At 38.7% G+C, this 14253-nt stretch overlaps 1 long non-coding RNA gene across 1 annotated transcript; it reads right to left on the minus strand.

The window, feature by feature from the left end:
• Positions 1–3740: 3740 nt before the first annotated feature.
• On the minus strand, positions 3741–14043 carry LOC138698641 (uncharacterized). Its single transcript, XR_011331919.1, has 3 exons — positions 13944–14043; positions 4035–4273; positions 3741–3861 (listed from the first exon to the last, which is right to left on the minus strand). It is a non-coding gene; the product is annotated as an uncharacterized lncRNA (long non-coding RNA).
• Positions 14044–14253: the final 210 nt, after the last annotated feature.

A 14253-nucleotide genomic window follows, 5' to 3' on the forward strand; every position in this document is an offset into this window, starting at 1 on the left:
TCAAATTAATGACAAGATTCAAATTTAGTGATCGCGCCCCAAAATTTTTATTTTTGACTTTTTTTTTTACATTTTTTCTAGTTCTAGATTTTTGCTTTTTTTGTACTGGGATCGATTCCAATGTAACACCTTTGGCTTCTTTTTCAGCCCAATTCGGCTCGCGGTATTCGAATTCACGTTCCGTTGTCTTCTTCTTCTTTTTCTTATCCAAGCTCTCTTCTTGGATTGTTTCAACCTGATAATGTTGGTATGTTAGCGGTATGTTATAATTGAATTCTTTTGTTGGTATTTTGGCCATGTCATCTGTGATATTTGTACCAGCATGATTTTTATATACTGTCTCAGATGCATATTCTCCCGCAATTTCATTTTGAGACATAGTAGGTTGTGATAGAATCCAGGTCCATATTCACCTTTTTTTCAAGCCTAACATTTCTGTATGTATTGGTCTATGGATCGCATGAGGAAGGTATTGAATTGTACAGGTGTTTGTAATAAACATTTTCGCATGATGTGGAATTAGGGAATTATTTGTAGAGCTAACAACAGGAAGTAGTTTGTTAAGTATGTTTGGGATAGCATATTTAAATGGTTCAGGACCCAGTCTTAGTTGTTTTGTTAGAGTTTGATCACCTTGTAGCATAGGTATACATATTCTCTTTGTATCGAGAGGAGTAGGAAGAGTAGGAAGAGTAGTTTTGTCGTCTGCTGTTTGGGTATGATAAATATCAGAAAATAAAGGAGTAGAAGTCCAGTATAAAGAGTCATCTTCTTTATTTCTATTCCAAGACAAGAAACAGCCATTGTTACCGGGATATAATATTTTCATATTTTCCTGGTCATTCATTGGTTGAATTAACATATGATTATCTTTTACATAATTTGAAGGCCATTGTATGGCTGGTAATATGTTAGGAGATGTGATTACACCAGCTCCTTGCACCTCGCCTTCAGGAAATAACCCATAATTTGTATTTTCATTTACAACAGCATTGAATTGTTGATGTTGGTCTTGGTACACCAATAACGGCAGGGAATTGTTAAATGCAATGATTTCGCCTGCGCCGCCTAAACCGGCTATACTCGTCAATGGTATACCATGGCCAATGCTTGTAGTGGCGCTTAGTGCAATCTGCTGAAATTGCTGTAATTGTTGCCTTGTGGCATAATGACAAAATAATTGATTAGGAATCAAATGCCAACCAGTTTTACATGTGGCTGCTGGAGTAGCGGTCAGAGTTGTTATATTCGGATCATTTGATACATAGCAGCCAAATGTTGTTTTGCACTGGAATTTTTCCCACATGTTTATGTGTTACGTTTCAGGAAGAGTAGTATGTCACACTTGTGTGGTATTTTAAACCTGTCAAGAGGGTCAGTTACAGGTGGTAATGTTGAGTCGTCAGTGGTTTGTTTATTGGGATACAGGTCGATGTGTAGTCGTCCAGGCGTCCCCTCGTCGGTTTGTTCTCCGTCGGAGGACCTGTTGATTTCCTCACAATCACTGAGTATTGAGCATTCTGAGCTGGGTTTGGATCGTTTGGGTTGTCCTCTGGATGAAAGAGTAATGGAATGGAGAAAAATTCTCTCCAGCACCGGGACTTGAACCCGGGTTTTCAGCTCTACGTGATGATGCTTTATCCACTAAGCCACACCGGATACCACCCCGGCGTCGGACAGAATCATCTCAGATTAAGCTCCAACCCTTGGGTTCCCTCTAGTGGCCGCCCTCTGCACTACGTCATAGATGTCTATGAACATAGGACTGAAGTCCACACATGTGCTGAGGTGCACTCGTTATGAGTGACTAGTTGGCCGGGATCCGACGGAATAAGCGCCGTCTTAAATCACTTCGTGATTTACGCATATCATATATTATTTCAATGTACCGAAGTACATATGATATTTCCATGCAGATATTCTACGTCATCATACGATGAAAGAGTAATGGAACGGAGAAAAATTCTCTCCGTCGGATCCCGGCCAACTAGTCACTCATAACGAGTGCACCTCAGCACATGTGTGGACTTCAGTCCTATGTTCATAGACATCTATGACGTAGTGCAGAGGGCGGCCACTTGAGGGAACCCAAGAGTTGGAACTCAATCAGAGACAATTCTGTTCGACGCCGGGGTTGTATCTGGTGTGGCTTAGTGGATAAAGCATCAGCACATAGAGCTGAAAACCTGGGTTCAAGTCCCGGCGCCGGAGAGAATTTTTCTCCGTTCCATTACTCTTTCATCATATGATGACGCAGAATATCTGCATGGAAATATCATATGTACTACGGTACATTGAAATAATATATTGTCCTCTGGAGCTGGGTCCGGCCGATTCGTCGTCGGTTGACCAAAGTTTTCTGCGAGGTCTCTTCGTTTCGGTTCTGGTCGTTGATTCCTGTTGGGCGTCCAAACCGTACATTCGTATTGGGGTGTTCTGTTGGTTGGAGTGTCGTGGCAGTTTGTTCGTATGACTGTCTCTCGTGAGGTTGTTGAGTCTCTTGTCTTGGTCTCTGTAAGGGAACATTGGCTTTTACCACGAAATGTCATTTGTTCTGTGAAATAGTAAAGAAACATTCTGTTTCGATACGCGGCCTCATTCTCTGAACACCATTTCCAGGTAGCATGATTTGTGGTTAGCATGAAAGCTGTTCTATTAATTTTTTTTCGGTTCCTTCCACTTTACGTTGACTAGTGTGGGAGTGCCTTCAAATAGGAGCTTACATTCTTCAGCAAATGGCCCGGAAGTAATGCAAGGCTCCTCCCACAATGCAGCGTAGTGATTTTGAAGTTTCTGGAATCCGAATTCACCATTGATTACCTCTTCCCATGTAGGGACACATTCTAATATTGCCCTGGCTGTAATGCTTTTCCCACCATTAGAGATACCTTCCAGTACAAATGTGTTTTTTTTTTTGGGATCTGTTCGTGTGAGCCATGTTTTCAGGTCACGAGCAAATAGTGTTGGATCAATTCTTTGTGTATTGAGAATATGTTCTATTCTCTCAGCTTTTGCATTTTCACATATCTCTGCATCCAGATTTATTGGATCGTTACATTTCTGGTCAAGACAAAATTGTAGTGTTTGAGCTGTGATTTTGTTCAGATGAATGTTATGCAAGTGTGGCATTAATAGGCGTTGATGTGTCTGTTCACTGTCTTCAATTGTAGTAATGTTGTCTCTCATTATGATGTGATAGAGTGTGTGACTGAAATCTTTCATAGTGTTGTTGGAATGTGTTAGCTGGTGTTCAATATCAAATACGGGTCTATGTGGCCATGACCACATGATCTCTAATAGCGAGACTTTGTTACTCACAATGTATATAGGATTCTTCCATAAGTATGTAAGATAATTTTCTACTGTTTTACAGACTTGTGTTTTCACAGTGAACATTAAGGTTGTGTCTCTTTTCATTTGTTTGTTAGTCTTTACACGGAAATTGTCTGTTCTCTGATTGGTGATATGCAAACCGTGAATATGTGGTTCATTTAGTGGAGTATTTTCTAATACCCACAATGATGATTCAGAATAATTATGGAAAAGACTACGAAATATGTTTTCCCACTCCCCTTGGAAAGCTGAATCTGGAGGTTTTAGAAAATTTATTGTACTAATGATACAATGTTCTTTTGTTAGCCTTGTGTCTATATAACCTTTCTGTTCGCTGTACCAAGATTTTAAATTTACTCCCTCAAGCAAGTACCACTTTGGGTTGGCCTGTTCGTTGTAATTTTTACAGACCGAACAGTTGCCTGACATTCTGTACAATAATCTAACACTCGTTGTTTGAAGTTTCAGATGGCTCAGCAGGAGTAGAATACCAATTGTGTATAGATTGAATCCAGGATTTGTTGAAAGCTGTGTGATTGTTCGAAATGAATGCATTAGTAAAAATAAGTAACCGTCGTTCGTTAACGACAAAAACTTCAACATCATTTGCGTTATAGATTATGTATGGCAACATTTCAATTAACGAATTAAGTTTCTCTTTAACAAACTCTTCACCAAGATGTCCGTACAGGTATACATACCTTATCTTGTGGCTCTTCGTGTGTAGTCTCAGGTTCAATTCTGCTTTTTTTGGATGGTGGTTGTTCCGGTTGATTGTGTGTAGTACTTGGTTGTGCTGGATCGCCTGCTATTAAATCTACTATGTCGCCTGGTAAGCTGGTTTTTCTTGCAATGGAGTTGAATGCCCCTAGTATGTTGTTGATGACTCCAGGTTTTGCTTCTACTGGCAGGTGTATGTTATCTTGTATAGTAGTAGGATCTGTAATAGATTGATTAACGTTATGAGTTTCTTGGATCTCATCATCTAGGTCAAAATCAGCTATAGCCTCATCTACTATTCTGTCTAGTTCTTCTTGTCTATATTCATTGTCTGTCCTGTTGGCTACTTGCCTTTCACGTATAAAGTCAAGATTTCTACCTCTGTTATATACGTCGTATGCTTGTCTTTCTATTGGTTGGTCACTGGTATATAATTCTATACTTCTATTGCCTGGAGTTGGACCATTTGGTCTATAATATCTAGGAAATAATATTCTTAATGTCCCAACAATTTGGTCATATCTTATTTCTTGTCCCCTAAATGTTACATACATATGTCTGTCTGGATTCCATTGGGATAAATAATTTGGTGGGTTAATATTCCCAGTTCTATTCATATCTAAGATCCATTTACGAATCCTTCTTAAAGTATATTTTTCTTTTTTTTCCATGACTTACCAGTGTTATAGCAGTTGTTAATAGCAGACAAATTCCAAATATCTCAAGTATAAATTCTTGATTTATGTGGATTTTCCAGCTGCTTCTTGTTTCGGCTTCGATGGTCCCGTCTGGTCCGTCTGCAAGCTCGATAGTGTTTCCACGTTGATCGTCCTGCATTTTGGATTGTTTGATGCAATATTAATGGGTTGACCTTCTTCAAACCGCTCTTTAACCACCTTCTTACACTTAACGCGCACACAAAACTTCTTTGGCATAATAAAAATTGCACTTACGGTTTGCTTCCTGTTGTTGCCGCACGTGCTGACTTCCTGCTACTGCTTAAACCAGTCCTAGCTCCTTATACATGGTACAGTCATAAGTTCTGACACCGACGCCTGAAGGGTAGGCACCCACAAGAATCGGGATGTCTCAGAAGATGCCGTGATACGGCGTACACTTAAACAGACCGACATCCTCCCTCAATATAGTCGCTGTTGGCCGCTATGCACGTCTGCCAACGTTGGTGTAGCTGCTGGAAGCACCGCTGAAAGATGTTGGTAGGAAGATACCGTACGGCTTCTCTTGTGGCAGTCATGACCTTTTCGGCCGCATAAAAATTACGCCCACGTAGGATTGATTTCATGAGGGGAAAGAGAAAAAAAATCGCATGGTGCGAGATCAGATGAGTACGGAGGGTGTGGCAAAACAGCGACCTGTTGCCTTGCAAGTTCCTCTTGGACAAGGATGGAGCGATGTGCAGGGCGTTGTCGTGTAGCAACAGCCAATTCTTCCTATGCCAAAGCTCAGGACGCTTACGACGAATTGAATTGCGTAAATGGCCAAGAATCTTTTTGTAGAGGATCTTGTCTACAGTTGCACCTTGTGGGATGAATTCTATGTGAACAATTCCATTTCAATAAAAAAAAAACTGTGAAAGCATCACCTTGCCTTTTGACCTGTCTTGTTGCGGATTTTTCTGTCGTGGAAATAATGACGTTTTCCAGGTGGCGGATTGTCGCTTCAGTTGCGGATCGTAAAGGAAACACCATGTTTCGTCTCCAGTTATGATCGGTTATAGCAGTTTCGCCTAATTTCTGACAGAACGTGACGTTTGCCCGTTGCTCAAACTGCAACATACTCGAGTTCCGATGCGCACATTCAAATCACCGTCACAACAAAGACCGTAGTTCTGCTTACACTATATGCACGTAACTGTATGGTGCTGGGACGAGAGACTAACTGACAAGGTACCATATCACGGCGCCACCTATCCGTTCTAGTGCACCACACCGCCACTATGCCCTCAGTCTCAGAACTTAATGAATGTACCACGTATATATAGGCGATCTCCTGATGGCACTTTGCCCAAGGTCGGCGCTCACTCACGATCGTGAGTGTGTTCAACTGTGTAAGCAAGTTTTAATCCTGGTTGAGTGTAAGAGAAGGCCTTACGGCCTTAACTCTGCCAGGTTAAATAAAGCCATTATTATTATTATTATTATTATTATTATTATTATTATTATTATTATCATTATTATTATTGGCGGCCGGGTAGCTCAGTTGGTAGAGCAGCTGACTACGGACTGGAAGGTCCGGGGTTCGAGCCCAGGTGGTGACAGGATTTTTTCTCGTTGCCAAACTTTCAGAACGGCCCCGAGGTTCACTCAGTCTCCTATAAAATTGAGTACCGGGTCTTTCCCGGGGGTAAAAGGCGGTCAGAGCGTGGTGCCGACCACACCACCTCATTCTAGTGCCGAGGTCATGGAAAGCATGGGGCTCTACCTCCATGCCCCCCAAGTGCCTTCATGGCATGTTACGGGGATACCTTTACCATTACCTTTTATCATTATTATTATTATTATTTACTCAAATGTCAGTCGACCCTGAATCTAAGACGACTCCCACTATTTTGTTTATTCACTTACAAGTACTATTCTTTCACTCGGCAGCCCAGATATATACTATGCAATGTAAAAACATTGACTCTGAGTGGGCGTAATGATATTCCTTAATCTGCGATTTTAAGATAATGCTAGATTTTTTAATTCGAGAATTTGGGGGGGGGGGAACCTTGTCTTCCATTCGGGTAAATACGGTAATTCAGAAATAAAGGACAGTAATAGATTTTCTTTCATTGTAATTTTCTATCTCTCTCTTTGTTGTAAATGTTATTGTCAGAGTTCTCAACCGTAGGAACAAGTTTATTTTAATACAGTACAAGAGCAATAAATATTTTATATTATACATAAAATGTATTATACAGAGAATATCTTTAACTTTCCCGGAGAGTTGCCACTTCCCGCTCCCAGACGACCTGTGACTAACACGCTGCTGCCGCAGTTCCACGGTTGGCGGTCTCACTGCTAGACTGACTGCCGAATGTATGTATGTATGTATGTATTTATTCACACTGCAAATGGGTATATACCCGGTCGCAGTGGTAACTAATTACACTGAATAATGACAATTAATAATAAACACAACTAATAAAAAACAATAATTAATTAATAATAATAATAATAATAACAAGGAGCATCCTAAATTAAATGAAGCATGGTCACTTAAAATAACATTTAAAGTAAATCTAATTTGCATCAACCCTAAGATCGAACTAAGACCCACGAGTGTGACAGGTTCATACCTGCACAAGTACCTTTCGGCACTACACTTATTTCGCTGTCAACTCACTCACTGCACTGATTCTACCTGATTTCACTAACACTTCTAACCATTTCACTGTTCAAATACTTTGCACAGTCACTTCACTGACACCAACACACTTCACTTACACAATAGACTTCACTGACACTACACACTTCACTGACACAACACACTTCCTCACTGATAGAACACTTCAAATAACAAAACATCAATTACACCCTTTAAGTAGTGTGTATAATATACTACCGTCTATTAGTAAAGTCCTTAAGCCTATTTTTAAATACATTTTTAGTTATTGGTAAAGCCTTTAGTAAGTCTGCAGGTAAAACTTTCCAGTGTCCGTCCTCTGTCTTCTTTCCCTCAATTTATATGAGTGGTCGTTCCTTGAAGAATGGGGTGGATGCATACTCCAATGCTCTTTGGTTTCTGAGCTATGCTTAATTATTTGTATGAAATTAGTGATTAGTGTATGGAAAATCTTGTGTGAAATCGCGACGCAAGTTCCGACAGAAATTTCCAAACAGACCTTGTGTAAAAACAATAAAAATCTTAGCTAAAAAATTCAAAGAAACAGGTTCAATAAATCATCGTAAAAGACTACATAAGAGCTGAAATGGAGTCAGTCAGTGCTGCTGAACGTGTGAAAGTTAATAATAATTTTATAAGAAGGTGTCAGCAATGTGTAGCAGTCAACGGGGGACACTTTGAGCATAAAATAAGAGCTGGGTAAGTACAAATAACTGTATATTGCTTGCCTGGCAGGTGAACAGCGGGTGCATGCATAGTAGGAGACAATCACTCTGTAGCCGCGACCGGGAAATTCCAACTCTCCGGGAGAGTTAAAAGATATTCCCTATGAATTACATGCAATATATTGTAAGTAGTTTATGTTATAGGTAAAGTGGATTTCAGAAAAAGGCATTCTTTCCTCTTCCAACCTCTGTCTACCAAACATAGCCTTCCCTCCCTCCTCTGAATCCAGTGCAGTGAGACATTCCACTCCTTCCCTCTACAGCAGGGATGAGACGATATTAGCTCCCAATCACGATAGAAGAGCTCGACCTTGATCACGAGCGCATAGCGCATCCATTACATAGCGTCGTAACGTAGACAACAGGGATGTACATGCACATGCAGCGAATAAAGGCAGCAATTATTACAATAACTTGCGTTACTAAATTTCTGGCTATGTAATAGGGATAATTATTCAGTTATTTAATATACATGTACATATATAAACAAATCGCAAAGGGAAGGGTTTTTTAGGAACAAAAAGAGAAATAGGAAAAGTTAATTGTATGTAAACCATTTTCTTGTTAAAAGTAATTATTTATTATGTAAATACTTCACTTCATTGGTTAGGAGAAACTAATAGGGTCTACCTGCTCGACGTGTGTGATCTCTAAGTACTTTTGAGCATTTGTTGAAAAAATAATAATGACAATATTGATTGAAATAGAGTATATTGATTGTGTGATTGTGAAAATGTAGTCTTTACTCTCCAGTCGTGATTATGTAATGAGTTTTCTTAGAGTGATTTGTGAGATGCACGTAACACAAAAAAACAAATTGATTAAATTAAGATATTGAGAGCCATCGTAATTTTTGGGATTAATCATTTAAGGGGATATGTGTGATTTTTAAAACTTTCACAATTTTCGGCCAAAATTTGTGAAATTTAAACTATATAAACAAATCTATAATAATATCATCTGTACAAAATTTGGTGCAGTTAGGTCTAATAGTTTTGAAATTATATTTTTAAGTATGTTTTATATTGATGTTACTAAAAAATCTCCTTGCATCAAAGTTTTCAAAATGTTTAGTTCATATATGCTCAAAATCTTGAAAATAGTTATTGGAATAAAAGTGAATTAGCTTTTTGAGCTTAGTAATAGTATAAGTTAAAGTGCAATCAAAGATAAAATATTATTTCTAAATTAAACAAACACGTAGTCTAATAAAAGTAAATACCCAGAAACAAGCAACAAATAAAACATCAACAATACATTTAAAATAAATAAATAAAAGGAATCTAGATACAATCTACTGACCCAAATGTAAATTAATTTACCTTCGATGTCAATTCCGAAATCAATTTATTTCTCGCTTGTCCTTAATAATGCCTATTTTTTTTCATGTTGCGTCTCATAATGCCGTTTTATGTTTTTTTTTTTTTTTTGCAAATGATATTTTTTTTTACACAACAAACACTGGACTTCATCACCATGTTCGAAGCATAAATATTGTATCTTCCACTCTTCCTTGAAAGCTTTAAGCGCTTCCGTTCCGTCATGATGCGCTGTGTTCTAAGATCTGTACATCCTTTAGCAATGTTTACAGGTAAAAGAGCTCCACGTGTGCGCAGCGGGCATAAAAGAGCTCTAGCTCAAATTATTAGTCACCATCGCAAGACTGCTCTAAAGGCAAGACAGGCCATTATGCCCTGGATAGAGGGACTGACATTTCCCTTATGGTTGGGGAAAAACTTCGGAAACAAAATCCAAGCAGGAATTTAACCCAAGCCCCAGCACAGCTCCACATCAGCAGGAAAATGACTTTGCCGACTGAGCTGTCCTTAAAAATATACAATACATAGCAACCAGATTAATTAAATTTACAATCATAAACAATGTCATCAGTTGAATAGAAAATATGAGTATGTAGAAATTTGATTAATTCTGTTCTGAACCTTTTCTTTTTGTTCTTCAAAGCTTCAGGGCAATTAGGCAGTGCATTGAAGACCACAATACATACTGTAAATAGTGAACACTTTTCTTTTGTAATAGCTTAGACTAACAGAGGGTTGATGGAGATCTGATTTGTTTTACAGTCGTGAAAGTTGTGATTATTATTAGGCTTACTAAATGTATCTTCGTTTTTAATACTAAACATCATCAGGGAACGAATGTACTCACAAGGTAAGGTCAATATTTCTAAAGTTTGGAAAACCTTTTTACGTGATGTCTTTTTATGCACACCAATCATTATCCTTATAGTTTTCTTTTGTAAAATAAAAATATGTTTAGCTTCAGATGAGTTGCCCCAGAGTATTAATCCATACATAGAACCTAAGATACATACCTAAAAAAAAATATTGTGAACAACGTAGGCTAATAGATATGGCCCTGCTGTTGATTAACTTATGTAAAATTGTATACAGTTCCTGCATATAAATTCATTGTATACTTTTCCATATACATTTGACTATGTAACGAAATTACATATTTCTTGTATTATTATTTTGATACTTTTGCTTACATAATATATTTGATTACTTAAATTAAACAATTAATTACTTTAGTGCATGCTTGAACTTTTAATATTACTTTTTAATTATCCATACATATCGTTCTGTGGCACGTATGGGCGAATCCAGAAATGCATATAGAGTGTTAGTTGGGAGGCCGGAGGGAAAATGACCTTTGGGAAGGCCGAGACGTAGATGGGAGGATAATATTAAAATTGATTTGAAGGAAGTGGGATATGATGATAGAGACTGAATTAATCTTGCTCAGGATAGAGACCAATGGCAGGCTTATGTGAGGGCAGCAATGAACCTCCAGCTTCTTTGAAAACCATTTGTAAGTAAGTATAGGCTACCGTTATTCCTAATGTAATAATACTTCACAAATGAGTACACTTAACAGCAGAGAATTAAATATAGTTGCACTAAACTTAAATTCACCAAAGCATAGTTCTTACTAACATTAGAGATACCTATTCATCTACTGAGTAAAAATAACCATCCATAAGAAATTTCTTCAATTTTTTAATAATGCAAGGCAATTTGTTAAAAGGAATTCTACCATTGTAATAAAGACTTTTTTTCAAGGAGAAATTTTATGTCCAATCTCATACAAAATTTGATTTAGCTGTTCTTTGTGTCATGTTGTAGTATTTGTTCTTTTATGATAAAATATTGAGTTGTTTGTGGACATAAACTAAAATCTCTTATAATTTCGATGAAACTGAAGCTGTAAGTAATCAAGTCAAATTAATACGCAGTAAGTCAGCAATATACACTGGTCAAAAAAAGTTAAGCATATTTCCAGTTTACCCTATAATACCTGATATTTATGTTTCTTTTGGTTTTATGTGGCACATATTATGTTTACTAATTCAAATTCTTTCATTTGTTTTATTCTGCATCACTAGGTAACGTCCAAATCACGGCTAGTAAACAAAGCCTGTAATTCGAGCAAAGTTCAATCAGTGTCGTTTTGCTTCATAGTGCAGTACAATGGCTCGGAACACCCTTACAATGGCAGACCGCATCAAAATCATCACTTTGATGGAACAAAACATGAGACAAGTTGATGTTGCTAACATCCTTCATGTGAATCAGATATTGTCTCCAGACTGTGGAGAAAGTTCCAGGAAACCTAGTCAATAGCAGATCGACCTCGCGAGGGCCGTCCACGCAAAACAACACCAGGTCAGGACCGGTATGTAAGGTTATCTGCACGTAGGAACCCTATAGCCTCAGCTACAACTCTGCGCCATGACCTGCGCGAAGCCACTGTGTTGTTGTAAGTAGCCAAACTGTGCGCAATAGACCTCATGACATAGGGTTGTATGCTCGAAGACCACTCAAGACTCCAGCACTCCGTCCACATCACAGGGGTGCTCGTGCACATGAGAATTGGACTCGAGACCAATGGACCAGAAATTTATTCTCAGACGAAGTGAGAATGGGCCTACACCCTGACAATAACTCTATTCGCGTATGGAGACGAACAGGGGAACGAAATCATCCCTCAATGACCGTGGAACGTCACCAACAGTTCGGTGGTTCAATCTTGTTTTGGGCAGGTGTCATGTTTGGCCGCCGCACACCACTGGTTTCAATAGAGGGAAACATGACTGCTGCCGTGTATGAGAACAACATCCTCCAACCCATAGTAAGTGGTTTTGCAGAGACTTTAGGAGAAGGGTTCACTCTACAGGACGATAATGCTCGGCCTCATCGTGCTCATAGTGTGCAGCGGTATCTGGTAGAGCATGGGATCCGAAGAATGGATTGGCCAGCATGCTCACTGGATATGAACTGCATAGAGCATGCATGGAGCTTTCTCAGGAGAGCCATTTCCAATCGTCCACATCACCCATTAACGATTCAAGAACTCAGGAATGCTGCCTTGGAAGAATGGGTCAATTTGCCTCAGGAGAGCTTAGATGCGTTGGTACTGAGTATGCCCCGTCACATACAAGAGTGCCTCAGGGTTCGTGGAGGACCAACACGTTATTAAACAGGGCACTGAAAGCACCATTTCCTTTTCTTTGATGATGTACGAATTTCAACTTCCCTTATCTTTTCCGTTGTTTCCAAACAATGCAACTTTTTCATTTCATATTGAGTCCATTGTTAACAAATAGTGTATTTCTACTTTTAAGTTTATTCTGTGGAACCAAGAAACCCAATTATAATTTATCTATTTTATTTTAATTAATAAAAACCGTTATATGCCTAATTATGCTTAACTTTTTTTGACCAGTGTATTTTACCAATAACATTTCTAATTGGTCCTATCATTTCGTTCATTGAGCTGAAGGCTTTTCACACTTCTCTGTGAACATTGCTATCATTTAAACTCACAGTACCAGGTACCGGTACTAGCTTTCATATTTCCATAGTTTTACTTTATTTTCGAAGCCACGCATATAAAAGCAAGTCCACACCTGTGGAGTAACGGTTAGCGCGTCTGGGCGCGAAACCAGGTGGCCCGGGTTCGATTCCCAGTTGGGGCAAGTTACCTGGTTGAGGTTTTTTCCGGGGTTTTCCCTCGACCCAATATGAGCAAATGCTGGGTAACTTTCGGTGTTGGACCCTGGACTCATTTCACCAGCATTATCACCTTCATCTCATTCAGACGCTAAATAACCTAAGCTGTTGATAAAGTGTCGTAAAATAACCCACTAAAATAAAAAAAATATAAAAGCAAGGAGAAGGGTAGAGTGCTTCTTACACGTAGTACCGTGATGACAGCCCATGAAGGGGCCAAGGCCAACCAGTCTCCTGCTGGCCTCACATCCACATGCCTCATCAGAAGTGAACAATTATCCAACCAGTACTGGTGTAACATGTGATCCCAACTCTAGTCAATATAGCAGGTTTTCGAAACTGGGTTCTTACACATAGTAATTGCAATAGTTTCAGTGTAAACTCTTGCCTAAACCATTTAAATTAGTATTAAATTTTTAAAATATTGTTATATGGTGGCTTCAAGAAATTTAATAACTGCACAAACCACAGTATTTTAGCAACGCTGCAAACTTCAGGTGTTCCATCAACAAATTATACAAACTATCAGTACCCATACTGAATACCAGCAGGTACGTATTGGCACTAAGTTTACTGCAGTGTTTGGTTATTTTGTGGTGATTTCTAATACTTCTGGCACTGAGCGTGAATTATTTGCGGCGAAGAAAAGCTGCATTGGAATGGAACTCAAAAATAATAATAATAATGTAAAGAGGAAATTTTGTCCACCGCTGTGGAGTAATGGTTAGTGCGTTTGATCATGGAACAAGTGGGTCCTGGTTCAAATTTTGGTAGGACAACTTACCTGGTTGGAGTTATGTCCGAGATTTTCCCTCAACCAATTGAAGGAGAATTGTGGGGTAACTTTCGGTATTAGATCTTCAGACTCAATTTGCCACCATTAATTCACGTATCATCATCATTCATACCTTAGCTTGGGTTAAATTTATGGTGCAGCATGCTGCACTTGTACAAGAATGCAGTCATTAGGCTACCCAAAAGAGAGAGAGAAAAAAAAAGACGTTTAAAATTTGATTGAGAGATCAGGCGTAGGCATACACTATAGAGTGGAGTGGGGAAAAAAGACAAACTTCACAAAACGTGCTTAGTGTGTA

Source organism: Periplaneta americana, chromosome 4 (genome assembly GCF_040183065.1).
Source record: "Periplaneta americana isolate PAMFEO1 chromosome 4, P.americana_PAMFEO1_priV1, whole genome shotgun sequence".
NCBI lineage: Eukaryota > Metazoa > Arthropoda > Insecta > Blattodea > Blattidae > Periplaneta > Periplaneta americana.